Raw genomic sequence first — 19,456 nt, 5'->3', positions numbered from 1 at the left:
TTTCCATCCGTTTCGGGTCGAATGAAATCAACCAGTCACCAGGATGGCCGAGCAGTTAAGGAGTTGGACTCAAGTTCCAATGGATGTAAATCCTCGTGGGTTCGAACCCCACTCCTGGTATTTACTTGGATTGATTTAGCCTTCAGTGGATGGTTTGACGTCTGATTTAAGTTGACTTTATTACAGCAGATCACCAGGATGGCCGAGCGGTTAAGGCATTGGACCTAAGTTCCAATGGATGTAAATCCTCGTGGGTTCGAACCCCACTCCTAGTATTTTGGTGATGTGTTCATGAAAAATCCGGCCTGTGGTTATGGGTTTTACATCCGTTTTTGGTCGAACGAACACAGCCAGTCACCAGGATGGCCGAGCGGTTAAGGCGTTGGACTCAAGTTCCAATGGATGTAAATCCTCGTGGGTTCGAACCCCACTCCTGGTATTTTGGTGATGTGGTCATGAAAAATTTGGCCTGTGGTTATTGGTTTTACATCCATTTCGGGTCAAATGAAATCAACCAGTCACCAGGATGGCCGAGCGGTTAAGGCGTTGGACTCAAGTTCCAATGGATGTAAATCCTCGTGGGTTCGAACCCCACTCCTGGTATTTCAGTGATGTGTTAATTTAAAAAATTGGCCTGTGGTTATGGGTTTTACATCCGTTTCGGGTCGAATGAAATCAACCAGTCACCAGGATGGCCGAGTGGTTAAAGCATTCCACTCACCAGGATGGCCGAGTGGTTAAGGCGTTGGACTTAAGTTCCAATGGATGTAAATCCTCGTGGGTTCGAACCCCACTCCTGGTATTTTGGTGATGTATTCATGAAAAATTTGGCCTGTGGTTATGGGTTTTAGATCCTTTTCGGGTCGAATGAAAACAACCAGTTACCAGGATGGCCGAGCGGTTAAGGAGTTGGACTCAAGTTCCAATGGATGTAAATCCTCGTGGGTTCGAACCCCACTCCTGGTATTTACTTGGATTGATTTAGCCTTCAGTGGATGGTTTGACGTCTGATTTAAGTTGACTTTATTACAGCAGATCACCAGGATGGCCGAGCGGTTAAGGCATTGGACCTAAGTTCCAATGGATGTAAATCCTCGTGGGTTCGAACCCCACTCCTAGTATTTTGGTGATGTGTTCATGAAAAATCCGGCCTGTGGTTATGGGTTTTACATCCGTTTTTGGTCGAACGAACACAGCCAGTCACCAGGATGGCCGAGCGGTTAAGGCGTTGGACTCAAGTTCCAATGGATGTAAATCCTCGTGGGTTCGAACCCCACTCCTGGTATTTTGGTGATGTGGTCATGAAAAATTTGGCCTGTGGTTATTGGTTTTACATCCATTTCGGGTCAAATGAAATCAACCAGTCACCAGGATGGCCGAGCGGTTAAGGCGTTGGACTCAAGTTCCAATGGATGTAAATCCTCGTGGGTTCGAACCCCACTCCTGGTATTTCAGTGATGTGTTAATTTAAAAAATTGGCCTGTGGTTATGGGTTTTACATCCGTTTCGGGTCGAATGAAATCAACCAGTCACCAGGATGGCCGAGCAGTTAAAGTATTCAACTCACCAGGATGGCCGAGTGGTTAAGGCGTTGGACTCAAGTTCCAATGGATGTAAATCCTCGTGGGTTCGAACCCCACTCCTGGTATTTCGGTGATGTGTTAATGAAAAACTTGGCCTGTGTTTATAGGTTTTACATCCGTTTCGGGTCTAATGAAATCAACCAGTTACCAGGATGGCAGAGCGGTTAAGGCGTTGGACTCAAGTTCCAATGGATGTAAATCCTCGTGGGTTCGAACCCCACTCCTAGTATTTCAGTGATGTGTTAATTTAAAAAATTGGCCTGTGGTTATGGGTTTTCCATCCGTTTCGGGTCGAATGAAATCAACCAGTCACCAGGATGGCCGAGCGGTTAAAGCATTCCACTCACCAGGATGGCCGAGTGGTTAAGGCGTTGGACTTAAGTTCCAATGGATGTAAGTCCTCGTGGGTTCGAACCCCACTCCTGGTATTTTGGTGATGTATTCATGAAAAATTTGGCCTGTGGTTATGGGTTTTAGATCCTTTTCGGGTCGAATGAAAACAACCAGTTACCAGGATGGCCGAGCAGTTAAAGTATTCCACTCACCAGGATGGCCGAGCGGTTAAGGCGTTGGACTCAAGTTCCAATGGATGTAAATCCTCGTGGGTTCGAACCCCACTCCTGGTATTTTGGTGATGTGTTAATGAAAAATCTGGCTGTGGTTATGGGTTTTACATCCGTTTCGGGTCTAATGAAATCAACCAGTCACCAGGATGGCCGAGCGGTTAAGGCGTTGGACTTAAGTTCCAATGGATGTAAATCCTCGTGGGTTCGAACCCCACTCCTGGTATTTTGGTGATGTGTTCAGGAAAAATTTGGCCTGTGGTTACGGGTTTTACATCCATTTCGGGTCAAATGAAATCAACCAAATACCAGGATGGCCGAGCGGTTAAGGTGTTGGACTCAAGTTCAAATGGATGAAAATCCTCGTGGGTTCGAACCCCACTCCTGGTATTTTGGTGATGTGTTAATGAAAAATCTGGCTGTGGTTATGGGTTTTACATCCTTTTCGGGTCGAATGAAAACAACCAGTTACCAGGATGGCCGAGCAGTTAAAGTATTCCACTCACCAGGATGGCCGAGCGGTTAAGGCGTTGGACTCAAGTTCCAATGGATGTAAATCCTCGTGGGTTCGAACCCCACTCCTATTATTTTGGTGATGTGTTCATGAAAAATCCGGCCTGTGGTTATGGGTTTTACATCCGTTTTTGGTCGAACGAACACAGCCAGTCACCAGGATGGCCGAGCGGTTAAGGCGTTGGACTCAAGTTCCAATGGATGTAAATCCTCGTGGGTTCGAACCCCACTCCTGGTATTTTGGTGATGTGGTCATGAAAAATTTGGCCTGTGGTTATTGGTTTTACATCCATTTCGGGTCAAATGAAATCAACCAGTCACCAGGATGGCCGAGCGGTTAAGGCGTTGGACTCAAGTTCCAATGGATGTAAATCCTCGTGGGTTCGAACCCCACTCCTGGTATTTCAGTGATGTGTTAATTTAAAAAATTGGCCTGTGGTTATGGGTTTTACATCCGTTTCGGGTCGAATGAAATCAACCAGTCACCAGGATGGCCGAGTGGTTAAAGCATTCAACTCACCAGGATGGCCGAGTGGTTAAGGCGTTGGACTTAAGTTCCAATGGATGTAAGTCCTCGTGGGTTCGAACCCCACTCCTGGTATTTTGGTGATGTATTCATGAAAAATTTGGCCTGTGGTTATGGGTTTTAGATCCTTTTCGGGTCGAATGAAAACAACCAGTTACCAGGATGGCCGAGCAGTTAAAGTATTCCACTCACCAGGATGGCCGAGCGGTTAAGGCGTTGGACTCAAGTTCCAATGGATGTAAATCCTCGTGGGTTCGAACCCCACTCCTGGTATTTTGGTGATGTGTTAATGAAAAATCTGGCTGTGGTTATGGGTTTTACATCCGTTTCGGGTCTAATGAAATCAACCAGTCACCAGGATGGCCGAGCGGTTAAGGCGTTGGACTTAAGTTCCAATGGATGTAAATCCTCGTGGGTTCGAACCCCACTCCTGGTATTTTGGTGATGTGTTCAGGAAAAATTTGGCCTGTGGTTACGGGTTTTACATCCATTTCGGGTCAAATGAAATCAACCAAATACCAGGATGGCCGAGCGGTTAAGGTGTTGGACTCAAGTTCAAATGGATGTAAATCCTCGTGGGTTCGAACCCCACTCCTGGTATTTTGGTGATGTGTTAATGAAAAATCTGGCTGTGGTTATGGGTTTTACATCCTTTTCGGGTCGAATGAAAACAACCAGTTACCAGGATGGCCGAGCAGTTAAAGTATTCCACTCACCAGGATGGCCGAGCGGTTAAGGCGTTGGACTCAAGTTCCAATGGATGTAAATCCTCGTGGGTTCGAACCCCACTCCTGGTATTTTGGTGATGTGTTAATGAAAAATCTGGCTGTGGTTATAGGTTTTACATCCGTTTCGGGTCTAATGAAATCAACCAGTTACCAGGATGGCAGAGCGGTTAAGGCGTTGGACTCAAGTTCCAATGGATGTAAATCCTCGTGGGTTCGAACCCCACTCCTAGTATTTCAGTGATGTGTTAATTTAAAAAATTGGCCTGTGGTTATGGGTTTTCCATCCGTTTCGGGTCGAATGAAATCAACCAGTCACCAGGATGGCCGAGCGGTTAAAGCATTCCACTCACCAGGATGGCCGAGTGGTTAAGGCGTTGGACTTAAGTTCCAATGGATGTAAGTCCTCGTGGGTTCGAACCCCACTCCTGGTATTTTGGTGATGTATTCATGAAAAATTTGGCCTGTGGTTATGGGTTTTAGATCCTTTTCGGGTCGAATGAAAACAACCAGTTACCAGGATGGCCGAGCAGTTAAAGTATTCCACTCACCAGGATGGCCGAGCGGTTAAGGCGTTGGACTCAAGTTCCAATGGATGTAAATCCTCGTGGGTTCGAACCCCACTCCTGGTATTTTGGTGATGTGTTAATGAAAAATCTGGCTGTGGTTATGGGTTTTACATCCGTTTCGGGTCTAATGAAATCAACCAGTCACCAGGATGGCCGAGCGGTTAAGGCGTTGGACTTAAGTTCCAATGGATGTAAATCCTCGTGGGTTCGAACCCCACTCCTGGTATTTTGGTGATGTGTTCAGGAAAAATTTGGCCTGTGGTTACGGGTTTTACATCCATTTCGGGTCAAATGAAATCAACCAAATACCAGGATGGCCGAGCGGTTAAGGTGTTGGACTCAAGTTCAAATGGATGTAAATCCTCGTGGGTTCGAACCCCACTCCTGGTATTTTGGTGATGTGTTAATGAAAAATCTGGCTGTGGTTATGGGTTTTACATCCTTTTCGGGTCGAATGAAAACAACCAGTTACCAGGATGGCCGAGCAGTTAAAGTATTCCACTCACCAGGATGGCCGAGCGGTTAAGGCGTTGGACTCAAGTTCCAATGGATGTAAATCCTCGTGGGTTCGAACCCCACTCCTGGTATTTTGGTGATGTGTTAATGAAAAATCTGGCTGTGGTTATGGGTTTTACATCCGTTTCGGGTCTAATGAAATCAACCAGTCACCAGGATGGCCGAGCGGTTAAGGCGTTGGACTTAAGATCCAATGGATGTAAATCCTCGTGGGTTCGAACCCCACTCCTGGTATTTTGGTGATGTGTTAATGAAAAATTTGGCCTGTGGTTACGGGTTTTACATCCATTTCGGGTCGAATGAAATTAACCAGTCACCAGGATGGCCGAGCGGTTAAGGCGTTGGACTCAAGTTCCAATGGATGTAAATCCTCGTGGGTTCGAACCCCACTCCTGGTATTTTGGTGATGTGTTCATGAAAAATTTGGCCTGTGGTTACAGGTTTTACATCCATTTCGGGTGGAATGAAATCAACCAGTCACCAGGATGGCCGAGCGGTTAAGGTGTTGGACTCAAGTTCCAATGGATGTAAATCCTCGTGGGTTCGAACCCCACTCCTGGTATTTACTTGGATTGATTTAGCCTTCAGTGGATGGTTTGACGTCTGATTTAAGTTGACTTTATTACAGCAGATCACCAGGATGGCCGAGCGGTTAAGGCATTGGACCTAAGTTCCAATGGATGTAAATCCTCGTGGGTTCGAACCCTACTCCTGGTATTTTGGTGATGTGTTAATGAAAAATCTGGCTATGGTTATGGGTTTCACGTCCATTTCGGGTCGAATGAAATCAACCTGTCACCAGGATGGCCGAGCAGTTAGAGTATTCCACTCACCAGGATGGCCGAGCGGTTAAGGCGTTGGACTCAAGTTCCAATGGATGCAAATCCTCGTGGGTTCGAACCCCACTCCTGGTATTTCGGTGATGTGTTAATGAAAAACTTGGCCTGTGTTTATGGGTTTTACATCCGTTTCGGGTAATTGAAATAAACCAGTCACCAGGATGGCCAAGCGGTTAAGGCGTTGGACTCAAGTTCCAATGGATGTAAATCCTCGTGGGTTCGAACCCCACTCCTGGTATTTCAGTGATGTGTTAATTTAAAAAATTGGCCTGTGGTTATGGGTTTTACATCCGTTTCGCGTCGAATGAAATCAACCAGTCACCAGGATGGCCAAGTGGTTAAAGCATTCCACTCACCAGGATGGCCTAGCGGTTAAGGCGTTGGACTCAAGTTCCAATGGATGTAAATCCTCGTGGGTTCGAACCCCACTCCTGGTATTTTGGTGATGTGTTCAGGAAAAATTTGGCCTGTGGTTACGGGTTTTACATCCATTTCGGGTCAAATGAAAACAACCAGTCACCAGGATGGCCGAGCGGTTAAAGCATTCCACTCACCAGGATGGCCGAGCGGTTAAGGCGTTAGACTTAAGTTCCAATGGATGTAAATCCTCGTGGGTTCGAACCCCACTCCTGGTATTTTGGTGATGTATTCATGAAAAATTTGGCCTGTGGTTATGGGTTTTAGATCCTTTTCGGGTCGAATGAAAACAACCAGTTACCAGGATGGCCGAGCGGTTAAGGCGTTGGACTCAAGTTCCAATGGATGTAAATCCTCGTGGGTTCGAACCCCACTCCTGGTATTTTGGTGATGTGTTCAGGAAAAATTTGGCCTGTGGTTACGGGTTTTACATCCATTTCGGGTCAAATGAAATCAACCAATTACCAGGATGGCCGAGCGGTTAAGGCGTTGGACTCAAGTTCCAATGGATGTAAATCCTCGTGGGTTCGAACCCCACTCCTGGTATTTCAGTGATGTGTTAATTTTAAAAATTGGCCTGTGGTTATGGGTTTTACATCCCTTTCGGGTCGAATGAAATCAACCAGTCACCAGGATGGCCGAGTGGTTAAAGCATTCCACTCACCAGGATGGCCGAGTGGTTAAGGCGTTGGACTTAAGTTCCAATGGATGTAAATCCTCGTGGGTTCGAACCCCACTCCTGGTACTTTGGTGATGTATTCATGAAAAATTTGGCCTGTGGTTATGGGTTTTAGATCCTTTTCGGGTCGAATGAAAACAACCAGTTACCGGGATGGCCTAGCGGTTAAGGCGTTGGACTCAAGTTCCAATGGATGTAAATCCTCGTGGGTTCGAACCCCACTCCTGGTATTTTGGTGATGTGTTCAGGAAAAATTTGGCCTGTGGTTACGGGTTTTACATCCATTTCGGGTCAAATGAAAACAACCAGTCACCAGGATGGCCGAGCCGTTAAGGCGTTGGACTCAAGTTCCAATGGATGTAAATCCTCGTGGGTTCGAACCCCACTCCTGGTATTTTGGTGATGTGTTCATGAAAAATTTGGCCTGTGGTTATGGGTTGTACATCCTTTTCGGGTCGAATGAAAACAACCAGTTACCAGGATGGCCGAGCGGTTAAGGCGTTGGACTCAAGTTCCAATGGATGTAAATCCTCGTGGGTTCGAACCCCACTCCTGGTATTTTGGTGATGTGTTCAGGAAAAATTTGGCCTGTGGTTACGGGTTTTACATCCATTTCGGGTCAAATGAAATCAACCAGTCACCAGGATGGCCGAGCGGTTAAGGCGTTGGACTCAAGTTCCAATGGATGTAAATCCTCGTGGGTTCGAACCCCACTCCTGGTATTTTGGTGATGTGTTAATGAAAAATCTGGCTGTGGTTGTGGGTTTCACATCCGTTTCGGGTCGAATGAAATCAACCTGTCACCAGGATGGCCGAGCAGTTAAAGTATTCCACTCACCAGGATGGCCGAGCGGTTAAGGCGTTGGACTCAAGTTCCAATGGATGTAAATCCTCGTGGGTTCGAACCCCACTCCTGGTATTTCAGTGATGTGTTAATTTTAAAAATTGGCCTGTGGTTATGGGTTTTACATCCCTTTCGGGTCGAATGAAATCAACCAGTCACCAGGATGGCCGAGTGGTTAAAGCATTCCACTCACCAGGATGGCCGAGTGGTTAAGGCGTTGGACTTAAGTTCCAATGGATGTAAATCCTCGTGGGTTCGAACCCCACTCCTGGTACTTTGGTGATGTATTCATGAAAAATTTGGCCTGTGGTTATGGGTTTTAGATCCTTTTCGGGTCGAATGAAAACAACCAGTTACCGGGATGGCCTAGCGGTTAAGGCGTTGGACTCAAGTTCCAATGGATGTAAATCCTCGTGGGTTCGAACCCCACTCCTGGTATTTTGGTGATGTGTTCAGGAAAAATTTGGCCTGTGGTTACGGGTTTTACATCCATTTCGGGTCAAATGAAAACAACCAGTCACCAGGATGGCCGAGCCGTTAAGGCGTTGGACTCAAGTTCCAATGGATGTAAATCCTCGTGGGTTCGAACCCCACTCCTGGTATTTTGGTGATGTGTTCAGGAAAAATTTGGCCTGTGGTTACGGGTTTTACATCCATTTCGGGTCAAATGAAATCAACCAATTACCAGGATGGCCGAGCGGTTAAGGCGTTGGACTCAAGTTCCAATGGATGTAAATCCTCGTGGGTTCGAACCCCACTCCTGGTATTTTGGTGATGTGTTCAGGAAAAATTTGGCCTGTGGTTACGGGTTTTACATCCATTTCGGGTCAAATGAAATCAACCAATTACCAGGATGGCCGAGCGGTTAAGGCGTTGGACTCAAGTTCCAATGGATGTAAATCCTCGTGGGTTCGAACCCCACTCCTGGTATTTTGGTGATGTGTTCAGGAAAAATTTGGCCTGTGGTTACGGGTTTTACATCCATTTCGGGTCAAATGAAAACAACCAGTCACCAGGATGGCCGAGCCGTTAAGGCGTTGGACTCAAGTTCCAATGGATGTAAATCCTCGTGGGTTCGAACCACACTCCTGGTATTTGGTGATGTGTTCATGAAAAATTTGGCCTGTGGTTATGGGTTGTACATCCTTTTCGGGTCGAATGAAAACAACCAGTTACCAGGATGGCCGAGCGGTTAAGGCGTTGGACTCAAGTTCCAATGGATGTAAATCCTCGTGGGTTCGAACCCCACTCCTGGTATTTTGGTGATGTGTTCAGGAAAAATTTGGCCTGTGGTTACGGGTTTTACATCCATTTCGGGTCAAATGAAATCAACCAGTCACCAGGATGGCCGAGCGGTTAAGGCGTTGGACTCAAGTTCCAATGGATGTAAATCCTCGTGGGTTCGAACCCCACTCCTGGTATTTTGGTGATGTGTTAATGAAAAATCTGGCTGTGGTTGTGGGTTTCACATCCGTTTCGGGTCGAATGAAATCAACCTGTCACCAGGATGGCCGAGCAGTTAAAGTATTCCACTCACCAGGATGGCCGAGCGGTTAAGGTGTTGGACTTAAGTTCCAATGGATGTAAATCCTCGTGGGTTCGAACCCCACTCCTGGTATTTTGGTGATGTGTTAATGAAAAATCTGGCCTGTGGTTATGGATTTTACATCCGTTTCGGGTCGAATGAACACAGCCAGTCACCAGGATGGCCGAGCGGTTAAGGCGTTGGACCCAAGTTCCAATGGATGTAAATCCTCGTGGGTTCGAACCACACTCCTGGTATTTCAGTGATGTGTTAATTTAAAAAATTGGCCTGTGGTTATGGGTTTTACATCCGTTTCGGGTCGAATGAAATAAACCAGTCACCAGGATGGCCGAGTGGTTAAAGCATTCCACTCACCAGGATGGCCGAGCGGTTAAGGCGTTGGACTTAAGTTCCAATGGATGTAAATCCTCGTGGGTTTGAACCCCACTCCTGGTATTTTGGTGATGTGTTCAGGAAAAATTTGGCCTGTGGTTACGGGTTTTACATCCATTTCGGGTCAAATGAAATCAACCAATTACCAGGATGGCCGAGCGGTTAAGGTGTTGGACTCAAGTTCCAATGGATGTAAATCCTCGTGGGTTCGAACCCCACTCCTGGTATTTTGGTGATGTGTTAATGAAAAATCTGGCTGTGGTTATGGGTTTTACATCCTTTTCGGGTCGAATGAAAACAACCAGTTACCAGGATGGCCGAGCAGTTAAAGGATTCAACTCACCAGGATGGCCGAGCGGTTAAGGCATTGGACTCAAGTTCCAATGGATGTAAATCCTCGTGGGTTCGAACCCCACTCCTGGTATTTTGGTGATGTGTTAATGAAAAATCTGGCTGTGGTTATGGGTTTTACATCCGTTTCGGGTCTAATGAAATCAACCAGTCACCAGGATGACCGAGCGGTTAAGGCGTTGGACTTAAGTTCCAATGGATGTAAATCCTCGTGGGTTCGAACCCCACTCCTGGTATTTTGGTGATGTGTTAATGAAAAATTTGGCCTGTGGTTACGGGTTTTACATCCATTTCGGGTCGAATGAAATCAACCAGTCACCAGGATGGCCGAGCGGTTAAGGCGTTGGACTCAAGTTCCAATGGATGTAAATCCTCGTGGGTTCGAACCCCACTCCTGGTATTTTGGTGATGTGTTAATGAAAAATCTGGCTGTGGTTATGGGTTTCACGTCCATTTCGGGTCAAATGAAATCAACCTGTCACCAGGATGGCCGAGCAGTTAAAGTACTCCACTCACCAGGATGGCCGAGCGGTTAAGGCGTTGGACTCAAGTTCCAATGGATGTAAATCCTCGTGGGTTCGAACCCCACTCCTGGTATTTTGGTGATGTGTTCATGAAAAATTTGGCCTGTGGTTACAGGTTTTACATCCATTTCGGGTGGAATGAAATCAACCAGTCACCAGGATGGCCGAGCGGTTAAGGTGTTGGACTCAAGTTCCAATGGATGTAAATCCTCGTGGGTTCGAACCCCACTCCTGGTATTTTGGTGATGTGTTAATGAAAAATCTGGCTGTGGTTATGGGTTTCACGTCCATTTCGGGTCAAATGAAATCAACCTGTCACCAGGATGGCCGAGCAGTTAAAGTACTCCACTCACCAGGATGGCCGAGCGGTTAAGGCGTTGCACTCAAGTTCCAATGGATGTAAATCCTCGTGGGTTCGAACCCCACTCCTGGTATTTTGGTGATGTGTTCATGAAAAATTTGGCCTGTGGTTACAGGTTTTACATCCATTTCGGGTGGAATGAAATCAACCAGTCACCAGGATGGCCGAGCGGTTAAGGTGTTGGACTCAAGTTCCAATGGATGTAAATCCTCGTGGGTTCGAACCCCACTCCTGGTATTTACTTGGATTGATTTAGCCTTCAGTGGATGGTTTGACGTCTGATTTAAGTTGACTTTATTGCAGCAGATCACCAGGATGGCCGAGCGGTTAAGGCATTGGACCTAAGTTCCAATGGATGTAAATCCTCGTGGGTTCGAACCCTACTCCTGGTATTTTGGTAATGTGTTAATGAAAAATCTGGCTATGGTTATGGGTTTCACGTCCATTTCGGGTCGAATGAAATCAACCTGTCACCAGGATGGCCGAGCAGTTAAAGTATTCCACTCACCAGGATGGCCGAGCGGTTAAGGCGTTGGACTCAAGTTCCAATGGATGCAAATCCTCGTGGGTTCGAACCCCACTCCTGGTATTTCGGTGATGTGTTAATGAAAAACTTGGCCTGTGTTTATGGGTTTTACATCCGTTTCGGGTCGAATGAAATCAACCAGTCACCAGGATGGCCGAGCGGTTAAGGCGTTGGACTCAAGTTCCAATGGATGTAAATCCTCGTGGGTTCGAACCCCACTCCTGGTATTTTGGTGATGTGTTCATGAAAAATTTGGCCTGTGGTTACAGGTTTTACATCCATTTCGGGTGGAATGAAATCAACCAGTCACCAGGATGGCCGAGCGGTTAAGGTGTTGGACTCAAGTTCCAATGGATGTAAATCCTCGTGGGTTCGAACCCCACTCCTGGTATTTACTTGGATTGATTTAGCCTTCAGTGGATGGTTTGACGTCTGATTTAAGTTGACTTTATTACAGCAGATCACCAGGATGGCCGAGCGGTTAAGGCATTGGACCTAAGTTCCAATGGATGTAAATCCTCGTGGGTTCGAACCCTACTCCTGGTATTTTGGTGATGTGGTAATGAAAAATCTGGCTATGGTTATGGGTTTCACGTCCATTTCGGGTCGAATGAAATCAACCTGTCACCAGGATGGCCGAGCAGTTAAAGTATTCCACTCACCAGGATGGCCGAGCGGTTAAGGCGTTGGACTCAAGTTCCAATGGATGTAAATCCTCGTGGGTTCGAACCCCACTCCTGGTATTTTGGTGATGTGTTAATGAAAAATCTGGCTGTGGTTATGGGTTTCACATCCGTTTCGGGTCGAATGAAATCAACCTGTCACCAGGATGGCCGAGCGGTTAAGGTGTTGGACTCAAGTTCCAATGGATGTAAATCCTCGTGGGTTCGAACCCCACTCCTGGTATTTACTTGGATTGATTTAGCCTTCAGTGGATGGTTTGACGTCTGATTTAAGTTGACTTTATTACAGCAGATCACCAGGATGGCCGAGCGGTTAAGGCATTGGACCTAAGTTCCAATGGATGTAAATCCTCGTGGGTTCGAACCCTACTCCTGATATTTTGGTGATGTGTTAATGAAAAATCTGGCTATGGTTATGGGTTTCACGTCCATTTCGGGTCGAATGAAATCAACCTGTCACCAGGATGGCCGAGCAGTTAAAGTATTCCACTCACCAGGATGGCCGAGCGGTTAAGGCGTTGGACTCAAGTTCCAATGGATGCAAATCCTCGTGGGTTCGAACCCCACTCCTGGTATTTCGGTGATGTGTTAATGAAAAACTTGGCCTGTGTTTATGGGTTTTACATCCGTTTCGGGTCTAATGAAATCAACCAGTCACCAGGATGGCCGAGCGGTTAAGGCGTTGGACTCAAGTTCCAATGGATGTAAATCCTTGTGGGTTCGAACCCCACTCCTGGTATTTCAGTGATGTGTTAATTAAAAAAATTGGCCTGTGGTTATGGGTTTTACATCCGTTTCGGGTCGAATGAAATCAACCAGTCACCAGGATGGCCGAGCAGTTAAAGTATTCAACTCACCAGGATGGCCGAGTGGTTAAGGCGTTGGACTCAAGTTCCAATGGATGTAAATCCTCGTGGGTTCGAACCCCACTCCTGGTATTTCGGTGATGTGTTAATGAAAAACTTGGCCTGTGTTTATGGGTTTTACATCCGTTTCGGGTCTATTGAAATCAACCAGTTACCAGGATGGCCGAGCGGTTAAGGCGTTGGACTCAAGTTCCAATGGATGTAAATCCTCGTGGGTTCGATCCCCACTCCTGGTATTTCAGTGATGTGTTAATTTAAAAAATTGGCCTGTGGTTATGGGTTTTACATCCGTTTCGGGACGAATGAAATCAACCAGTCACCAGGATGGCCGAGTGGTTAAAGCATTCCACTCACCAGGATGGCCGAGTGGTTAAGGCGTTGGACTTAAGTTCCAATGGATGTAAATCCTCGTGGGTTCGAACCCCACTCCTGGTATTTTGGTGATGTATTCATGAAAAATTTGGCCTGTGGTTATGGGTTTTAGATCCTTTTCGGGTCGAATGAAAACAACCAGTTACCAGGATGGCCTAGAGGTTAAGGCGTTGGACTCAAGTTCCAATGGATGTAAATCCTCGTGGGTTCGAACCCCACTCCTGGTATTTTGGTGATGTGTTCAGGAAAAATTTGGCCTGTGGTTACGGGTTTTACATCCATTTCGGGTCAAATGAAAACAACCAGTCACCAGGATGGCCGAGCGGTTAAGGCGTTGGACTCAAGTTCCAATGGATGTAAATCCTCGTCGGTTCGAACCCCACTCCTGGTATTTTGGTGATGTGTTCATGAAAAATTTGGCCTGTGGTTATGGGTTTTACATCCTTTTCGGGTCGAATGAAATCAACCAGTCACCAGGATGGCCGAGTGGTTAAAGCATTCCACTCACCAGGATGGCCGAGTGGTTAAGGCGTTGGACTTAAGTTCCAATGGATGTAAATCCTCGTGGGTTCGAACCCCACTCCTGGTATTTTGGTGATGTATTCATGAAAAATTTGGCCTGTGGTTATGGGTTTTAGATCCTTTTCGGGTCGAATGAAAACAACCTGTTACCAGGATGACCGAGCGGTTAAGGCGTTGGACTTAAGTTCCAATGGATGTAAATCCTCGTGGGTTCGAACCCCACTCCTGGTATTTTGGTGATGTGTTAATGAAAAATCTGGCCTGTGGTTATGGGTTTTAGATCCTTTTCGGGTCGAATGAAAACAACCAGTTACCAGGATGGCCTAGAGGTTAAGGCGTTGGACTCAAGTTCCAATGGATGTAAATCCTCGTGGGTTCGAACCCCACTCCTGGTATTTTGGTGATGTGTTCAGGAAAAATTTGGCCTGTGGTTACGGGTTTTACATCCATTTCGGGTCAAATGAAAACAACCAGTCACCAGGATGGCCGAGCGGTTAAGGCGTTGGACTCAAGTTCCAATGGATGTAAATCCTCGTCGGTTCGAACCCCACTCCTGGTATTTTGGTGATGTGTTCATGAAAAATTTGGCCTGTGGTTATGGGTTTTACATCCTTTTCGGGTCGAATGAAATCAACCAGTCACCAGGATGGCCGAGTGGTTAAAGCATTCCACTCACCAGGATGGCCGAGTGGTTAAGGCGTTGGACTTAAGTTCCAATGGATGTAAATCCTCGTGGGTTCGAACCCCACTCCTGGTATTTTGGTGATGTATTCATGAAAAATTTGGCCTGTGGTTATGGGTTTTAGATCCTTTTCGGGTCGAATGAAAACAACCTGTTACCAGGATGACCGAGCGGTTAAGGCGTTGGACTTAAGTTCCAATGGATGTAAATCCTCGTGGGTTCGAACCCCACTCCTGGTATTTTGGTGATGTGTTAATGAAAAATCTGGCCTGTGGTTATGGGTTTTACATCCGTTTCGGGTCTATTGAAATCAACCAGTTACCAGGATGGCCGAGCGGTTAAGGCGTTGGACTCAAGTTCCAATGGATGTAAATCCTCGTGGGTTCGATCCCCACTCCTGGTATTTCAGTGATGTGTTAATTTAAAAAATTGGCCTGTGGTTATGGGTTTTACATCCGTTTCGGGACGAATGAAATCAACCAGTCACCAGGATGGCCGAGTGGTTAAAGCATTCCACTCACCAGGATGGCCGAGTGGTTAAGGCGTTGGACTTAAGTTCCAATGGATGTAAATCCTCGTGGGTTCGAACCCCACTCCTGGTATTTTGGTGATGTATTCATGAAAAATTTGGCCTGTGGTTATGGGTTTTAGATCCTTTTCGGGTCGAATGAAAACAACCAGTTACCAGGATGGCCTAGAGGTTAAGGCGTTGGACTCAAGTTCCAATGGATGTAAATCCTCGTGGGTTCGAACCCCACTCCTGGTATTTTGGTGATGTGTTCAGGAAAAATTTGGCCTGTGGTTACGGGTTTTACATCCATTTCGGGTCAAATGAAAACAACCAGTCACCAGGATGGCCGAGCGGTTAAGGCGTTGGACTCAAGTTCCAATGGATGTAAATCCTCGTCGGTTCGAACCCCACTCCTGGTATTTTGGTGATGTGTTCATGAAAAATTTGGCCTGTGGTTATGGGTTTTACATCCTTTTCGGGTCGAATGAAATCAACCAGTCACCAGGATGGCCGAGTGGTTAAAGCATTCCACTCACCAGGATGGCCGAGTGGTTAAGGCGTTGGACTTAAGTTCCAATGGATGTAAATCCTCGTGGGTTCGAACCCCACTCCTGGTATTTTGGTGATGTATTCATGAAAAATTTGGCCTGTGGTTATGGGTTTTAGATCCTTTTCGGGTCGAATGAAAACAACCTGTTACCAGGATGACCGAGCGGTTAAGGCGTTGGACTTAAGTTCCAATGGATGTAAATCCTCGTGGGTTCGAACCCCACTCCTGGTATTTTGGTGATGTGTTAATGAAAAATCTGGCCTGTGGTTATGGGTTTTACATCCGTTTCGGGTCGAATGAAATCAACCTGTCACCAGGATAGCCGAGCGGTTAAAGTACTCCACTCACCAGGATGGCCGAGCGGTTAAGGCGTTGGACTCAAGTTCCAATGGATGTAAATCCTCGTGGGTTCGAACCCCACTCCTGGTATTTTGGTGATGTGTTCATGAAAAATTTGGCCTGTGGTTACAGGTTTTACATCCATTTCGGGTGGAATGAAATCAACCAGTCACCAGGATGGCCGAGCGGTTAAGGTGTTGGACTCAAGTTCCAATGGATGTAAATCCTCGTGGGTTCGAACCCCACTCCTGGTATTTTGGTGATGTGTTAATGAAAAATCTGGCTGTGGTTATGGGTTTCACGTCCATTTCGGGTCAAATGAAATCAACCTGTCACCAGGATGGCCGAGCAGTTAAAGTACTCCACTCACCAGGATGGCCGAGCGGTTAAGGCGTTGCACTCAAGTTCCAATGGATGTAAATCCTCGTGGGTTCGAACCCCACTCCTGGTATTTTGGTGATGTGTTCATGAAAAATTTGGCCTGTGGTTACAGGTTTTACATCCATTTCGGGTGGAATGAAATCAACCAGTCACCAGGATGGCCGAGCGGTTAAGGTGTTGGACTCAAGTTCCAATGGATGTAAATCCTCGTGGGTTCGAACCCCACTCCTGGTATTTACTTGGATTGATTTAGCCTTCAGTGGATGGTTTGACGTCTGATTTAAGTTGACTTTATTGCAGCAGATCACCAGGATGGCCGAGCGGTTAAGGCATTGGACCTAAGTTCCAATGGATGTAAATCCTCGTGGGTTCGAACCCTACTCCTGGTATTTTGGTAATGTGTTAATGAAAAATCTGGCTATGGTTATGGGTTTCACGTCCATTTCGGGTCGAATGAAATCAACCTGTCACCAGGATGGCCGAGCAGTTAAAGTATTCCACTCACCAGGATGGCCGAGCGGTTAAGGCGTTGGACTCAAGTTCCAATGGATGCAAATCCTCGTGGGTTCGAACCCCACTCCTGGTATTTCGGTGATGTGTTAATGAAAAACTTGGCCTGTGTTTATGGGTTTTACATCCGTTTCGGGTCGAATGAAATCAACCAGTCACCAGGATGGCCGAGCGGTTAAGGCGTTGGACTCAAGTTCCAATGGATGTAAATCCTCGTGGGTTCGAACCCCACTCCTGGTATTTTGGTGATGTGTTCATGAAAAATTTGGCCTGTGGTTACAGGTTTTACATCCATTTCGGGTGGAATGAAATCAACCAGTCACCAGGATGGCCGAGCGGTTAAGGTGTTGGACTCAAGTTCCAATGGATGTAAATCCTCGTGGGTTCGAACCCCACTCCTGGTATTTACTTGGATTGATTTAGCCTTCAGTGGATGGTTTGACGTCTGATTTAAGTTGACTTTATTACAGCAGATCACCAGGATGGCCGAGCGGTTAAGGCATTGGACCTAAGTTCCAATGGATGTAAATCCTCGTGGGTTCGAACCCTACTCCTGGTATTTTGGTGATGTGGTAATGAAAAATCTGGCTATGGTTATGGGTTTCACGTCCATTTCGGGTCGAATGAAATCAACCTGTCACCAGGATGGCCGAGCAGTTAAAGTATTCCACTCACCAGGATGGCCGAGCGGTTAAGGCGTTGGACTCAAGTTCCAATGGATGTAAATCCTCGTGGGTTCGAACCCCACTCCTGGTATTTTGGTGATGTGTTAATGAAAAATCTGGCTGTGGTTATGGGTTTCACATCCGTTTCGGGTCGAATGAAATCAACCTGTCACCAGGATGGCCGAGCGGTTAAGGTGTTGGACTCAAGTTCCAATGGATGTAAATCCTCGTGGGTTCGAACCCCACTCCTGGTATTTACTTGGATTGATTTAGCCTTCAGTGGATGGTTTGACGTCTGATTTAAGTTGACTTTATTACAGCAGATCACCAGGATGGCCGAGCGGTTAAGGCATTGGACCTAAGTTCCAATGGATGTAAATCCTCGTGGGTTCGAACCCTACTCCTGATATTTTGGTGATGTGTTAATGAAAAATCTGGCTATGGTTATGGGTTTCACGTCCATTTCGGGTCGAATGAAATCAACCTGTCACCAGGATGGCCGAGCAGTTAAAGTATTCCACTCACCAGGATGGCCGAGCGGTTAAGGCGTTGGACTCAAGTTCCAATGGATGCAAATCCTCGTGGGTTCGAACCCCACTCCTGGTATTTCGGTGATGTGTTAATGAAAAACTTGGCCTGTGTTTATGGGTTTTACATCCGTTTCGGGTCTAATGAAATCAACCAGTCACCAGGATGGCCGAGCGGTTAAGGCGTTGGACTCAAGTTCCAATGGATGTAAATCCTTGTGGGTTCGAACCCCACTCCTGGTATTTCAGTGATGTGTTAATTAAAAAAATTGGCCTGTGGTTATGGGTTTTACATCCGTTTCGGGTCGAATGAAATCAACCAGTCACCAGGATGGCCGAGCAGTTAAAGTATTCAACTCACCAGGATGGCCGAGTGGTTAAGGCGTTGGACTCAAGTTCCAATGGATGTAAATCCTCGTGGGTTCGAACCCCACTCCTGGTATTTCGGTGATGTGTTAATGAAAAACTTGGCCTGTGTTTATGGGTTTTACATCCGTTTCGGGTCTATTGAAATCAACCAGTTACCAGGATGGCCGAGCGGTTAAGGCGTTGGACTCAAGTTCCAATGGATGTAAATCCTCGTGGGTTCGATCCCCACTCCTGGTATTTCAGTGATGTGTTAATTTAAAAAATTGGCCTGTGGTTATGGGTTTTACATCCGTTTCGGGACGAATGAAATCAACCAGTCACCAGGATGGCCGAGTGGTTAAAGCATTCCACTCACCAGGATGGCCGAGTGGTTAAGGCGTTGGACTTAAGTTCCAATGGATGTAAATCCTCGTGGGTTCGAACCCCACTCCTGGTATTTTGGTGATGTATTCATGAAAAATTTGGCCTGTGGTTATGGGTTTTAGATCCTTTTCGGGTCGAATGAAAACAACCAGTTACCAGGATGGCCTAGAGGTTAAGGCGTTGGACTCAAGTTCCAATGGATGTAAATCCTCGTGGGTTCGAACCCCACTCCTGGTATTTTGGTGATGTGTTCAGGAAAAATTTGGCCTGTGGTTACGGGTTTTACATCCATTTCGGGTCAAATGAAAACAACCAGTCACCAGGATGGCCGAGCGGTTAAGGCGTTGGACTCAAGTTCCAATGGATGTAAATCCTCGTGGGTTCGAACCCCACTCCTGGTATTTTGGTGATGTGTTCATGAAAAATTTGGCCTGTGGTTATGGGTTTTACATCCTTTTCGGGTCGAATGAAATCAACCAGTCACCAGGATGGCCGAGTGGTTAAAGCATTCCACTCACCAGGATGGCCGAGTGGTTAAGGCGTTGGACTTAAGTTCCAATGGATGTAAATCCTCGTGGGTTCGAACCCCACTCCTGGTATTTTGGTGATGTATTCATGAAAAATTTGGCCTGTGGTTATGGGTTTTAGATCCTTTTCGGGTC

General features: G+C 46.5%; 111 non-coding genes across 111 annotated transcripts; all 111 read left to right on the top strand.

Annotated features, from left to right (window-relative positions):
* The first annotated feature begins 37 nt into the window (after positions 1–37).
* trnal-caa (transfer RNA leucine (anticodon CAA)) lies at positions 38–120 on the top strand. Its single transcript has one exon. It is a non-coding gene; the product is annotated as a tRNA-Leu (tRNA).
* A 72-nt stretch (positions 121–192) lies between these two features.
* trnal-uaa (transfer RNA leucine (anticodon UAA)) lies at positions 193–275 on the top strand. The gene has a single exon. It is a non-coding gene; the product is annotated as a tRNA-Leu (tRNA).
* An 81-nt stretch (positions 276–356) lies between these two features.
* trnal-caa (transfer RNA leucine (anticodon CAA)) lies at positions 357–439 on the top strand. Its single transcript has one exon. It is a non-coding gene; the product is annotated as a tRNA-Leu (tRNA).
* Positions 440–520: 81 nt separating this feature from the next.
* Positions 521–603, top strand: trnal-caa (transfer RNA leucine (anticodon CAA)). The gene has a single exon. It is a non-coding gene; the product is annotated as a tRNA-Leu (tRNA).
* Positions 604–719: 116 nt separating this feature from the next.
* trnal-uaa (transfer RNA leucine (anticodon UAA)) lies at positions 720–802 on the top strand. Its single transcript has one exon. It is a non-coding gene; the product is annotated as a tRNA-Leu (tRNA).
* Positions 803–883: 81 nt separating this feature from the next.
* On the top strand, positions 884–966 carry trnal-caa (transfer RNA leucine (anticodon CAA)). The gene has a single exon. It is a non-coding gene; the product is annotated as a tRNA-Leu (tRNA).
* Positions 967–1,038: 72 nt separating this feature from the next.
* trnal-uaa (transfer RNA leucine (anticodon UAA)) lies at positions 1,039–1,121 on the top strand. Its single transcript has one exon. It is a non-coding gene; the product is annotated as a tRNA-Leu (tRNA).
* Positions 1,122–1,202: 81 nt separating this feature from the next.
* On the top strand, positions 1,203–1,285 carry trnal-caa (transfer RNA leucine (anticodon CAA)). The gene has a single exon. It is a non-coding gene; the product is annotated as a tRNA-Leu (tRNA).
* Positions 1,286–1,366: 81 nt separating this feature from the next.
* Positions 1,367–1,449, top strand: trnal-caa (transfer RNA leucine (anticodon CAA)). The gene has a single exon. It is a non-coding gene; the product is annotated as a tRNA-Leu (tRNA).
* A 116-nt stretch (positions 1,450–1,565) lies between these two features.
* trnal-caa (transfer RNA leucine (anticodon CAA)) lies at positions 1,566–1,648 on the top strand. Its single transcript has one exon. It is a non-coding gene; the product is annotated as a tRNA-Leu (tRNA).
* An 81-nt stretch (positions 1,649–1,729) lies between these two features.
* Positions 1,730–1,812, top strand: trnal-caa (transfer RNA leucine (anticodon CAA)). The gene has a single exon. It is a non-coding gene; the product is annotated as a tRNA-Leu (tRNA).
* Positions 1,813–1,928: 116 nt separating this feature from the next.
* trnal-uaa (transfer RNA leucine (anticodon UAA)) lies at positions 1,929–2,011 on the top strand. The gene has a single exon. It is a non-coding gene; the product is annotated as a tRNA-Leu (tRNA).
* Positions 2,012–2,126: 115 nt separating this feature from the next.
* trnal-caa (transfer RNA leucine (anticodon CAA)) lies at positions 2,127–2,209 on the top strand. The gene has a single exon. It is a non-coding gene; the product is annotated as a tRNA-Leu (tRNA).
* An 80-nt stretch (positions 2,210–2,289) lies between these two features.
* Positions 2,290–2,372, top strand: trnal-uaa (transfer RNA leucine (anticodon UAA)). The gene has a single exon. It is a non-coding gene; the product is annotated as a tRNA-Leu (tRNA).
* An 81-nt stretch (positions 2,373–2,453) lies between these two features.
* trnal-caa (transfer RNA leucine (anticodon CAA)) lies at positions 2,454–2,536 on the top strand. Its single transcript has one exon. It is a non-coding gene; the product is annotated as a tRNA-Leu (tRNA).
* Positions 2,537–2,650: 114 nt separating this feature from the next.
* trnal-caa (transfer RNA leucine (anticodon CAA)) lies at positions 2,651–2,741 on the top strand. The gene has a single exon. It is a non-coding gene; the product is annotated as a tRNA-Leu (tRNA).
* A 73-nt stretch (positions 2,742–2,814) lies between these two features.
* On the top strand, positions 2,815–2,897 carry trnal-caa (transfer RNA leucine (anticodon CAA)). The gene has a single exon. It is a non-coding gene; the product is annotated as a tRNA-Leu (tRNA).
* Positions 2,898–2,978: 81 nt separating this feature from the next.
* trnal-caa (transfer RNA leucine (anticodon CAA)) lies at positions 2,979–3,061 on the top strand. The gene has a single exon. It is a non-coding gene; the product is annotated as a tRNA-Leu (tRNA).
* Positions 3,062–3,177: 116 nt separating this feature from the next.
* On the top strand, positions 3,178–3,260 carry trnal-uaa (transfer RNA leucine (anticodon UAA)). The gene has a single exon. It is a non-coding gene; the product is annotated as a tRNA-Leu (tRNA).
* A 115-nt stretch (positions 3,261–3,375) lies between these two features.
* On the top strand, positions 3,376–3,458 carry trnal-caa (transfer RNA leucine (anticodon CAA)). Its single transcript has one exon. It is a non-coding gene; the product is annotated as a tRNA-Leu (tRNA).
* Positions 3,459–3,538: 80 nt separating this feature from the next.
* trnal-uaa (transfer RNA leucine (anticodon UAA)) lies at positions 3,539–3,621 on the top strand. Its single transcript has one exon. It is a non-coding gene; the product is annotated as a tRNA-Leu (tRNA).
* Positions 3,622–3,702: 81 nt separating this feature from the next.
* On the top strand, positions 3,703–3,785 carry trnal-caa (transfer RNA leucine (anticodon CAA)). Its single transcript has one exon. It is a non-coding gene; the product is annotated as a tRNA-Leu (tRNA).
* Positions 3,786–3,899: 114 nt separating this feature from the next.
* trnal-caa (transfer RNA leucine (anticodon CAA)) lies at positions 3,900–3,982 on the top strand. The gene has a single exon. It is a non-coding gene; the product is annotated as a tRNA-Leu (tRNA).
* An 80-nt stretch (positions 3,983–4,062) lies between these two features.
* Positions 4,063–4,145, top strand: trnal-caa (transfer RNA leucine (anticodon CAA)). Its single transcript has one exon. It is a non-coding gene; the product is annotated as a tRNA-Leu (tRNA).
* Positions 4,146–4,261: 116 nt separating this feature from the next.
* On the top strand, positions 4,262–4,344 carry trnal-uaa (transfer RNA leucine (anticodon UAA)). The gene has a single exon. It is a non-coding gene; the product is annotated as a tRNA-Leu (tRNA).
* A 115-nt stretch (positions 4,345–4,459) lies between these two features.
* Positions 4,460–4,542, top strand: trnal-caa (transfer RNA leucine (anticodon CAA)). Its single transcript has one exon. It is a non-coding gene; the product is annotated as a tRNA-Leu (tRNA).
* Positions 4,543–4,622: 80 nt separating this feature from the next.
* On the top strand, positions 4,623–4,705 carry trnal-uaa (transfer RNA leucine (anticodon UAA)). Its single transcript has one exon. It is a non-coding gene; the product is annotated as a tRNA-Leu (tRNA).
* An 81-nt stretch (positions 4,706–4,786) lies between these two features.
* Positions 4,787–4,869, top strand: trnal-caa (transfer RNA leucine (anticodon CAA)). The gene has a single exon. It is a non-coding gene; the product is annotated as a tRNA-Leu (tRNA).
* A 114-nt stretch (positions 4,870–4,983) lies between these two features.
* On the top strand, positions 4,984–5,066 carry trnal-caa (transfer RNA leucine (anticodon CAA)). The gene has a single exon. It is a non-coding gene; the product is annotated as a tRNA-Leu (tRNA).
* Positions 5,067–5,146: 80 nt separating this feature from the next.
* Positions 5,147–5,229, top strand: trnal-uaa (transfer RNA leucine (anticodon UAA)). The gene has a single exon. It is a non-coding gene; the product is annotated as a tRNA-Leu (tRNA).
* Positions 5,230–5,310: 81 nt separating this feature from the next.
* trnal-caa (transfer RNA leucine (anticodon CAA)) lies at positions 5,311–5,393 on the top strand. Its single transcript has one exon. It is a non-coding gene; the product is annotated as a tRNA-Leu (tRNA).
* Positions 5,394–5,474: 81 nt separating this feature from the next.
* trnal-caa (transfer RNA leucine (anticodon CAA)) lies at positions 5,475–5,557 on the top strand. The gene has a single exon. It is a non-coding gene; the product is annotated as a tRNA-Leu (tRNA).
* A 72-nt stretch (positions 5,558–5,629) lies between these two features.
* On the top strand, positions 5,630–5,712 carry trnal-uaa (transfer RNA leucine (anticodon UAA)). The gene has a single exon. It is a non-coding gene; the product is annotated as a tRNA-Leu (tRNA).
* A 114-nt stretch (positions 5,713–5,826) lies between these two features.
* trnal-caa (transfer RNA leucine (anticodon CAA)) lies at positions 5,827–5,909 on the top strand. The gene has a single exon. It is a non-coding gene; the product is annotated as a tRNA-Leu (tRNA).
* Positions 5,910–5,989: 80 nt separating this feature from the next.
* On the top strand, positions 5,990–6,072 carry trnal-caa (transfer RNA leucine (anticodon CAA)). The gene has a single exon. It is a non-coding gene; the product is annotated as a tRNA-Leu (tRNA).
* Positions 6,073–6,188: 116 nt separating this feature from the next.
* trnal-caa (transfer RNA leucine (anticodon CAA)) lies at positions 6,189–6,271 on the top strand. The gene has a single exon. It is a non-coding gene; the product is annotated as a tRNA-Leu (tRNA).
* Positions 6,272–6,386: 115 nt separating this feature from the next.
* On the top strand, positions 6,387–6,469 carry trnal-uaa (transfer RNA leucine (anticodon UAA)). The gene has a single exon. It is a non-coding gene; the product is annotated as a tRNA-Leu (tRNA).
* An 81-nt stretch (positions 6,470–6,550) lies between these two features.
* On the top strand, positions 6,551–6,633 carry trnal-caa (transfer RNA leucine (anticodon CAA)). The gene has a single exon. It is a non-coding gene; the product is annotated as a tRNA-Leu (tRNA).
* An 81-nt stretch (positions 6,634–6,714) lies between these two features.
* Positions 6,715–6,797, top strand: trnal-caa (transfer RNA leucine (anticodon CAA)). The gene has a single exon. It is a non-coding gene; the product is annotated as a tRNA-Leu (tRNA).
* Positions 6,798–6,913: 116 nt separating this feature from the next.
* On the top strand, positions 6,914–6,996 carry trnal-uaa (transfer RNA leucine (anticodon UAA)). The gene has a single exon. It is a non-coding gene; the product is annotated as a tRNA-Leu (tRNA).
* Positions 6,997–7,077: 81 nt separating this feature from the next.
* On the top strand, positions 7,078–7,160 carry trnal-caa (transfer RNA leucine (anticodon CAA)). Its single transcript has one exon. It is a non-coding gene; the product is annotated as a tRNA-Leu (tRNA).
* Positions 7,161–7,241: 81 nt separating this feature from the next.
* Positions 7,242–7,324, top strand: trnal-caa (transfer RNA leucine (anticodon CAA)). The gene has a single exon. It is a non-coding gene; the product is annotated as a tRNA-Leu (tRNA).
* An 81-nt stretch (positions 7,325–7,405) lies between these two features.
* On the top strand, positions 7,406–7,488 carry trnal-caa (transfer RNA leucine (anticodon CAA)). Its single transcript has one exon. It is a non-coding gene; the product is annotated as a tRNA-Leu (tRNA).
* An 81-nt stretch (positions 7,489–7,569) lies between these two features.
* On the top strand, positions 7,570–7,652 carry trnal-caa (transfer RNA leucine (anticodon CAA)). The gene has a single exon. It is a non-coding gene; the product is annotated as a tRNA-Leu (tRNA).
* Positions 7,653–7,766: 114 nt separating this feature from the next.
* trnal-caa (transfer RNA leucine (anticodon CAA)) lies at positions 7,767–7,849 on the top strand. The gene has a single exon. It is a non-coding gene; the product is annotated as a tRNA-Leu (tRNA).
* Positions 7,850–7,965: 116 nt separating this feature from the next.
* On the top strand, positions 7,966–8,048 carry trnal-uaa (transfer RNA leucine (anticodon UAA)). The gene has a single exon. It is a non-coding gene; the product is annotated as a tRNA-Leu (tRNA).
* An 81-nt stretch (positions 8,049–8,129) lies between these two features.
* trnal-caa (transfer RNA leucine (anticodon CAA)) lies at positions 8,130–8,212 on the top strand. Its single transcript has one exon. It is a non-coding gene; the product is annotated as a tRNA-Leu (tRNA).
* Positions 8,213–8,293: 81 nt separating this feature from the next.
* Positions 8,294–8,376, top strand: trnal-caa (transfer RNA leucine (anticodon CAA)). Its single transcript has one exon. It is a non-coding gene; the product is annotated as a tRNA-Leu (tRNA).
* Positions 8,377–8,457: 81 nt separating this feature from the next.
* On the top strand, positions 8,458–8,540 carry trnal-caa (transfer RNA leucine (anticodon CAA)). Its single transcript has one exon. It is a non-coding gene; the product is annotated as a tRNA-Leu (tRNA).
* An 81-nt stretch (positions 8,541–8,621) lies between these two features.
* Positions 8,622–8,704, top strand: trnal-caa (transfer RNA leucine (anticodon CAA)). Its single transcript has one exon. It is a non-coding gene; the product is annotated as a tRNA-Leu (tRNA).
* An 81-nt stretch (positions 8,705–8,785) lies between these two features.
* On the top strand, positions 8,786–8,868 carry trnal-caa (transfer RNA leucine (anticodon CAA)). Its single transcript has one exon. It is a non-coding gene; the product is annotated as a tRNA-Leu (tRNA).
* Positions 8,869–8,948: 80 nt separating this feature from the next.
* trnal-caa (transfer RNA leucine (anticodon CAA)) lies at positions 8,949–9,031 on the top strand. Its single transcript has one exon. It is a non-coding gene; the product is annotated as a tRNA-Leu (tRNA).
* Positions 9,032–9,112: 81 nt separating this feature from the next.
* Positions 9,113–9,195, top strand: trnal-caa (transfer RNA leucine (anticodon CAA)). Its single transcript has one exon. It is a non-coding gene; the product is annotated as a tRNA-Leu (tRNA).
* A 114-nt stretch (positions 9,196–9,309) lies between these two features.
* Positions 9,310–9,392, top strand: trnal-uaa (transfer RNA leucine (anticodon UAA)). Its single transcript has one exon. It is a non-coding gene; the product is annotated as a tRNA-Leu (tRNA).
* Positions 9,393–9,473: 81 nt separating this feature from the next.
* Positions 9,474–9,556, top strand: trnal-caa (transfer RNA leucine (anticodon CAA)). Its single transcript has one exon. It is a non-coding gene; the product is annotated as a tRNA-Leu (tRNA).
* Positions 9,557–9,672: 116 nt separating this feature from the next.
* On the top strand, positions 9,673–9,755 carry trnal-uaa (transfer RNA leucine (anticodon UAA)). The gene has a single exon. It is a non-coding gene; the product is annotated as a tRNA-Leu (tRNA).
* An 81-nt stretch (positions 9,756–9,836) lies between these two features.
* On the top strand, positions 9,837–9,919 carry trnal-caa (transfer RNA leucine (anticodon CAA)). The gene has a single exon. It is a non-coding gene; the product is annotated as a tRNA-Leu (tRNA).
* A 114-nt stretch (positions 9,920–10,033) lies between these two features.
* trnal-caa (transfer RNA leucine (anticodon CAA)) lies at positions 10,034–10,116 on the top strand. The gene has a single exon. It is a non-coding gene; the product is annotated as a tRNA-Leu (tRNA).
* Positions 10,117–10,196: 80 nt separating this feature from the next.
* trnal-uaa (transfer RNA leucine (anticodon UAA)) lies at positions 10,197–10,279 on the top strand. Its single transcript has one exon. It is a non-coding gene; the product is annotated as a tRNA-Leu (tRNA).
* Positions 10,280–10,360: 81 nt separating this feature from the next.
* On the top strand, positions 10,361–10,443 carry trnal-caa (transfer RNA leucine (anticodon CAA)). The gene has a single exon. It is a non-coding gene; the product is annotated as a tRNA-Leu (tRNA).
* Positions 10,444–10,557: 114 nt separating this feature from the next.
* trnal-caa (transfer RNA leucine (anticodon CAA)) lies at positions 10,558–10,640 on the top strand. Its single transcript has one exon. It is a non-coding gene; the product is annotated as a tRNA-Leu (tRNA).
* An 81-nt stretch (positions 10,641–10,721) lies between these two features.
* Positions 10,722–10,804, top strand: trnal-caa (transfer RNA leucine (anticodon CAA)). Its single transcript has one exon. It is a non-coding gene; the product is annotated as a tRNA-Leu (tRNA).
* A 114-nt stretch (positions 10,805–10,918) lies between these two features.
* On the top strand, positions 10,919–11,001 carry trnal-caa (transfer RNA leucine (anticodon CAA)). Its single transcript has one exon. It is a non-coding gene; the product is annotated as a tRNA-Leu (tRNA).
* Positions 11,002–11,082: 81 nt separating this feature from the next.
* trnal-caa (transfer RNA leucine (anticodon CAA)) lies at positions 11,083–11,165 on the top strand. Its single transcript has one exon. It is a non-coding gene; the product is annotated as a tRNA-Leu (tRNA).
* Positions 11,166–11,237: 72 nt separating this feature from the next.
* On the top strand, positions 11,238–11,320 carry trnal-uaa (transfer RNA leucine (anticodon UAA)). The gene has a single exon. It is a non-coding gene; the product is annotated as a tRNA-Leu (tRNA).
* Positions 11,321–11,434: 114 nt separating this feature from the next.
* Positions 11,435–11,517, top strand: trnal-caa (transfer RNA leucine (anticodon CAA)). The gene has a single exon. It is a non-coding gene; the product is annotated as a tRNA-Leu (tRNA).
* An 81-nt stretch (positions 11,518–11,598) lies between these two features.
* Positions 11,599–11,681, top strand: trnal-caa (transfer RNA leucine (anticodon CAA)). Its single transcript has one exon. It is a non-coding gene; the product is annotated as a tRNA-Leu (tRNA).
* Positions 11,682–11,762: 81 nt separating this feature from the next.
* trnal-caa (transfer RNA leucine (anticodon CAA)) lies at positions 11,763–11,845 on the top strand. Its single transcript has one exon. It is a non-coding gene; the product is annotated as a tRNA-Leu (tRNA).
* A 72-nt stretch (positions 11,846–11,917) lies between these two features.
* Positions 11,918–12,000, top strand: trnal-uaa (transfer RNA leucine (anticodon UAA)). Its single transcript has one exon. It is a non-coding gene; the product is annotated as a tRNA-Leu (tRNA).
* Positions 12,001–12,114: 114 nt separating this feature from the next.
* Positions 12,115–12,197, top strand: trnal-caa (transfer RNA leucine (anticodon CAA)). Its single transcript has one exon. It is a non-coding gene; the product is annotated as a tRNA-Leu (tRNA).
* An 80-nt stretch (positions 12,198–12,277) lies between these two features.
* On the top strand, positions 12,278–12,360 carry trnal-caa (transfer RNA leucine (anticodon CAA)). The gene has a single exon. It is a non-coding gene; the product is annotated as a tRNA-Leu (tRNA).
* Positions 12,361–12,432: 72 nt separating this feature from the next.
* trnal-uaa (transfer RNA leucine (anticodon UAA)) lies at positions 12,433–12,515 on the top strand. The gene has a single exon. It is a non-coding gene; the product is annotated as a tRNA-Leu (tRNA).
* A 114-nt stretch (positions 12,516–12,629) lies between these two features.
* Positions 12,630–12,712, top strand: trnal-caa (transfer RNA leucine (anticodon CAA)). Its single transcript has one exon. It is a non-coding gene; the product is annotated as a tRNA-Leu (tRNA).
* Positions 12,713–12,793: 81 nt separating this feature from the next.
* On the top strand, positions 12,794–12,876 carry trnal-caa (transfer RNA leucine (anticodon CAA)). Its single transcript has one exon. It is a non-coding gene; the product is annotated as a tRNA-Leu (tRNA).
* Positions 12,877–12,992: 116 nt separating this feature from the next.
* On the top strand, positions 12,993–13,075 carry trnal-caa (transfer RNA leucine (anticodon CAA)). Its single transcript has one exon. It is a non-coding gene; the product is annotated as a tRNA-Leu (tRNA).
* An 81-nt stretch (positions 13,076–13,156) lies between these two features.
* Positions 13,157–13,239, top strand: trnal-caa (transfer RNA leucine (anticodon CAA)). The gene has a single exon. It is a non-coding gene; the product is annotated as a tRNA-Leu (tRNA).
* Positions 13,240–13,355: 116 nt separating this feature from the next.
* trnal-uaa (transfer RNA leucine (anticodon UAA)) lies at positions 13,356–13,438 on the top strand. The gene has a single exon. It is a non-coding gene; the product is annotated as a tRNA-Leu (tRNA).
* An 81-nt stretch (positions 13,439–13,519) lies between these two features.
* On the top strand, positions 13,520–13,602 carry trnal-caa (transfer RNA leucine (anticodon CAA)). The gene has a single exon. It is a non-coding gene; the product is annotated as a tRNA-Leu (tRNA).
* Positions 13,603–13,683: 81 nt separating this feature from the next.
* trnal-caa (transfer RNA leucine (anticodon CAA)) lies at positions 13,684–13,766 on the top strand. Its single transcript has one exon. It is a non-coding gene; the product is annotated as a tRNA-Leu (tRNA).
* A 115-nt stretch (positions 13,767–13,881) lies between these two features.
* Positions 13,882–13,964, top strand: trnal-uaa (transfer RNA leucine (anticodon UAA)). The gene has a single exon. It is a non-coding gene; the product is annotated as a tRNA-Leu (tRNA).
* Positions 13,965–14,045: 81 nt separating this feature from the next.
* trnal-uaa (transfer RNA leucine (anticodon UAA)) lies at positions 14,046–14,128 on the top strand. The gene has a single exon. It is a non-coding gene; the product is annotated as a tRNA-Leu (tRNA).
* An 81-nt stretch (positions 14,129–14,209) lies between these two features.
* Positions 14,210–14,292, top strand: trnal-caa (transfer RNA leucine (anticodon CAA)). The gene has a single exon. It is a non-coding gene; the product is annotated as a tRNA-Leu (tRNA).
* An 81-nt stretch (positions 14,293–14,373) lies between these two features.
* trnal-caa (transfer RNA leucine (anticodon CAA)) lies at positions 14,374–14,456 on the top strand. Its single transcript has one exon. It is a non-coding gene; the product is annotated as a tRNA-Leu (tRNA).
* Positions 14,457–14,571: 115 nt separating this feature from the next.
* Positions 14,572–14,654, top strand: trnal-uaa (transfer RNA leucine (anticodon UAA)). The gene has a single exon. It is a non-coding gene; the product is annotated as a tRNA-Leu (tRNA).
* Positions 14,655–14,735: 81 nt separating this feature from the next.
* On the top strand, positions 14,736–14,818 carry trnal-uaa (transfer RNA leucine (anticodon UAA)). The gene has a single exon. It is a non-coding gene; the product is annotated as a tRNA-Leu (tRNA).
* Positions 14,819–14,899: 81 nt separating this feature from the next.
* On the top strand, positions 14,900–14,982 carry trnal-caa (transfer RNA leucine (anticodon CAA)). Its single transcript has one exon. It is a non-coding gene; the product is annotated as a tRNA-Leu (tRNA).
* Positions 14,983–15,098: 116 nt separating this feature from the next.
* On the top strand, positions 15,099–15,181 carry trnal-uaa (transfer RNA leucine (anticodon UAA)). The gene has a single exon. It is a non-coding gene; the product is annotated as a tRNA-Leu (tRNA).
* Positions 15,182–15,262: 81 nt separating this feature from the next.
* trnal-caa (transfer RNA leucine (anticodon CAA)) lies at positions 15,263–15,345 on the top strand. Its single transcript has one exon. It is a non-coding gene; the product is annotated as a tRNA-Leu (tRNA).
* Positions 15,346–15,426: 81 nt separating this feature from the next.
* Positions 15,427–15,509, top strand: trnal-caa (transfer RNA leucine (anticodon CAA)). The gene has a single exon. It is a non-coding gene; the product is annotated as a tRNA-Leu (tRNA).
* Positions 15,510–15,624: 115 nt separating this feature from the next.
* trnal-uaa (transfer RNA leucine (anticodon UAA)) lies at positions 15,625–15,707 on the top strand. Its single transcript has one exon. It is a non-coding gene; the product is annotated as a tRNA-Leu (tRNA).
* Positions 15,708–15,788: 81 nt separating this feature from the next.
* Positions 15,789–15,871, top strand: trnal-uaa (transfer RNA leucine (anticodon UAA)). Its single transcript has one exon. It is a non-coding gene; the product is annotated as a tRNA-Leu (tRNA).
* A 115-nt stretch (positions 15,872–15,986) lies between these two features.
* trnal-caa (transfer RNA leucine (anticodon CAA)) lies at positions 15,987–16,069 on the top strand. The gene has a single exon. It is a non-coding gene; the product is annotated as a tRNA-Leu (tRNA).
* Positions 16,070–16,150: 81 nt separating this feature from the next.
* On the top strand, positions 16,151–16,233 carry trnal-caa (transfer RNA leucine (anticodon CAA)). Its single transcript has one exon. It is a non-coding gene; the product is annotated as a tRNA-Leu (tRNA).
* Positions 16,234–16,347: 114 nt separating this feature from the next.
* Positions 16,348–16,430, top strand: trnal-caa (transfer RNA leucine (anticodon CAA)). The gene has a single exon. It is a non-coding gene; the product is annotated as a tRNA-Leu (tRNA).
* Positions 16,431–16,511: 81 nt separating this feature from the next.
* On the top strand, positions 16,512–16,594 carry trnal-caa (transfer RNA leucine (anticodon CAA)). The gene has a single exon. It is a non-coding gene; the product is annotated as a tRNA-Leu (tRNA).
* Positions 16,595–16,666: 72 nt separating this feature from the next.
* Positions 16,667–16,749, top strand: trnal-uaa (transfer RNA leucine (anticodon UAA)). Its single transcript has one exon. It is a non-coding gene; the product is annotated as a tRNA-Leu (tRNA).
* Positions 16,750–16,863: 114 nt separating this feature from the next.
* Positions 16,864–16,946, top strand: trnal-caa (transfer RNA leucine (anticodon CAA)). Its single transcript has one exon. It is a non-coding gene; the product is annotated as a tRNA-Leu (tRNA).
* An 81-nt stretch (positions 16,947–17,027) lies between these two features.
* On the top strand, positions 17,028–17,110 carry trnal-caa (transfer RNA leucine (anticodon CAA)). Its single transcript has one exon. It is a non-coding gene; the product is annotated as a tRNA-Leu (tRNA).
* An 81-nt stretch (positions 17,111–17,191) lies between these two features.
* trnal-caa (transfer RNA leucine (anticodon CAA)) lies at positions 17,192–17,274 on the top strand. Its single transcript has one exon. It is a non-coding gene; the product is annotated as a tRNA-Leu (tRNA).
* A 72-nt stretch (positions 17,275–17,346) lies between these two features.
* Positions 17,347–17,429, top strand: trnal-uaa (transfer RNA leucine (anticodon UAA)). Its single transcript has one exon. It is a non-coding gene; the product is annotated as a tRNA-Leu (tRNA).
* Positions 17,430–17,543: 114 nt separating this feature from the next.
* On the top strand, positions 17,544–17,626 carry trnal-caa (transfer RNA leucine (anticodon CAA)). The gene has a single exon. It is a non-coding gene; the product is annotated as a tRNA-Leu (tRNA).
* Positions 17,627–17,706: 80 nt separating this feature from the next.
* On the top strand, positions 17,707–17,789 carry trnal-caa (transfer RNA leucine (anticodon CAA)). The gene has a single exon. It is a non-coding gene; the product is annotated as a tRNA-Leu (tRNA).
* A 72-nt stretch (positions 17,790–17,861) lies between these two features.
* Positions 17,862–17,944, top strand: trnal-uaa (transfer RNA leucine (anticodon UAA)). Its single transcript has one exon. It is a non-coding gene; the product is annotated as a tRNA-Leu (tRNA).
* Positions 17,945–18,058: 114 nt separating this feature from the next.
* Positions 18,059–18,141, top strand: trnal-caa (transfer RNA leucine (anticodon CAA)). Its single transcript has one exon. It is a non-coding gene; the product is annotated as a tRNA-Leu (tRNA).
* An 81-nt stretch (positions 18,142–18,222) lies between these two features.
* On the top strand, positions 18,223–18,305 carry trnal-caa (transfer RNA leucine (anticodon CAA)). The gene has a single exon. It is a non-coding gene; the product is annotated as a tRNA-Leu (tRNA).
* A 116-nt stretch (positions 18,306–18,421) lies between these two features.
* Positions 18,422–18,504, top strand: trnal-caa (transfer RNA leucine (anticodon CAA)). The gene has a single exon. It is a non-coding gene; the product is annotated as a tRNA-Leu (tRNA).
* Positions 18,505–18,585: 81 nt separating this feature from the next.
* On the top strand, positions 18,586–18,668 carry trnal-caa (transfer RNA leucine (anticodon CAA)). The gene has a single exon. It is a non-coding gene; the product is annotated as a tRNA-Leu (tRNA).
* A 116-nt stretch (positions 18,669–18,784) lies between these two features.
* trnal-uaa (transfer RNA leucine (anticodon UAA)) lies at positions 18,785–18,867 on the top strand. The gene has a single exon. It is a non-coding gene; the product is annotated as a tRNA-Leu (tRNA).
* An 81-nt stretch (positions 18,868–18,948) lies between these two features.
* On the top strand, positions 18,949–19,031 carry trnal-caa (transfer RNA leucine (anticodon CAA)). The gene has a single exon. It is a non-coding gene; the product is annotated as a tRNA-Leu (tRNA).
* Positions 19,032–19,112: 81 nt separating this feature from the next.
* On the top strand, positions 19,113–19,195 carry trnal-caa (transfer RNA leucine (anticodon CAA)). Its single transcript has one exon. It is a non-coding gene; the product is annotated as a tRNA-Leu (tRNA).
* A 115-nt stretch (positions 19,196–19,310) lies between these two features.
* On the top strand, positions 19,311–19,393 carry trnal-uaa (transfer RNA leucine (anticodon UAA)). Its single transcript has one exon. It is a non-coding gene; the product is annotated as a tRNA-Leu (tRNA).
* Positions 19,394–19,456: the final 63 nt, after the last annotated feature.

Source organism: Hypomesus nipponensis, chromosome 23, assembly GCF_054491055.1.
Source record: "Hypomesus nipponensis isolate SF chromosome 23, ASM5449105v1, whole genome shotgun sequence".
NCBI lineage: Eukaryota > Metazoa > Chordata > Actinopteri > Osmeriformes > Osmeridae > Hypomesus > Hypomesus nipponensis.
The sequence above is the reverse complement of the archived record's forward strand: the minus strand, read 5'-3'. Positions and strand labels throughout refer to the sequence as shown.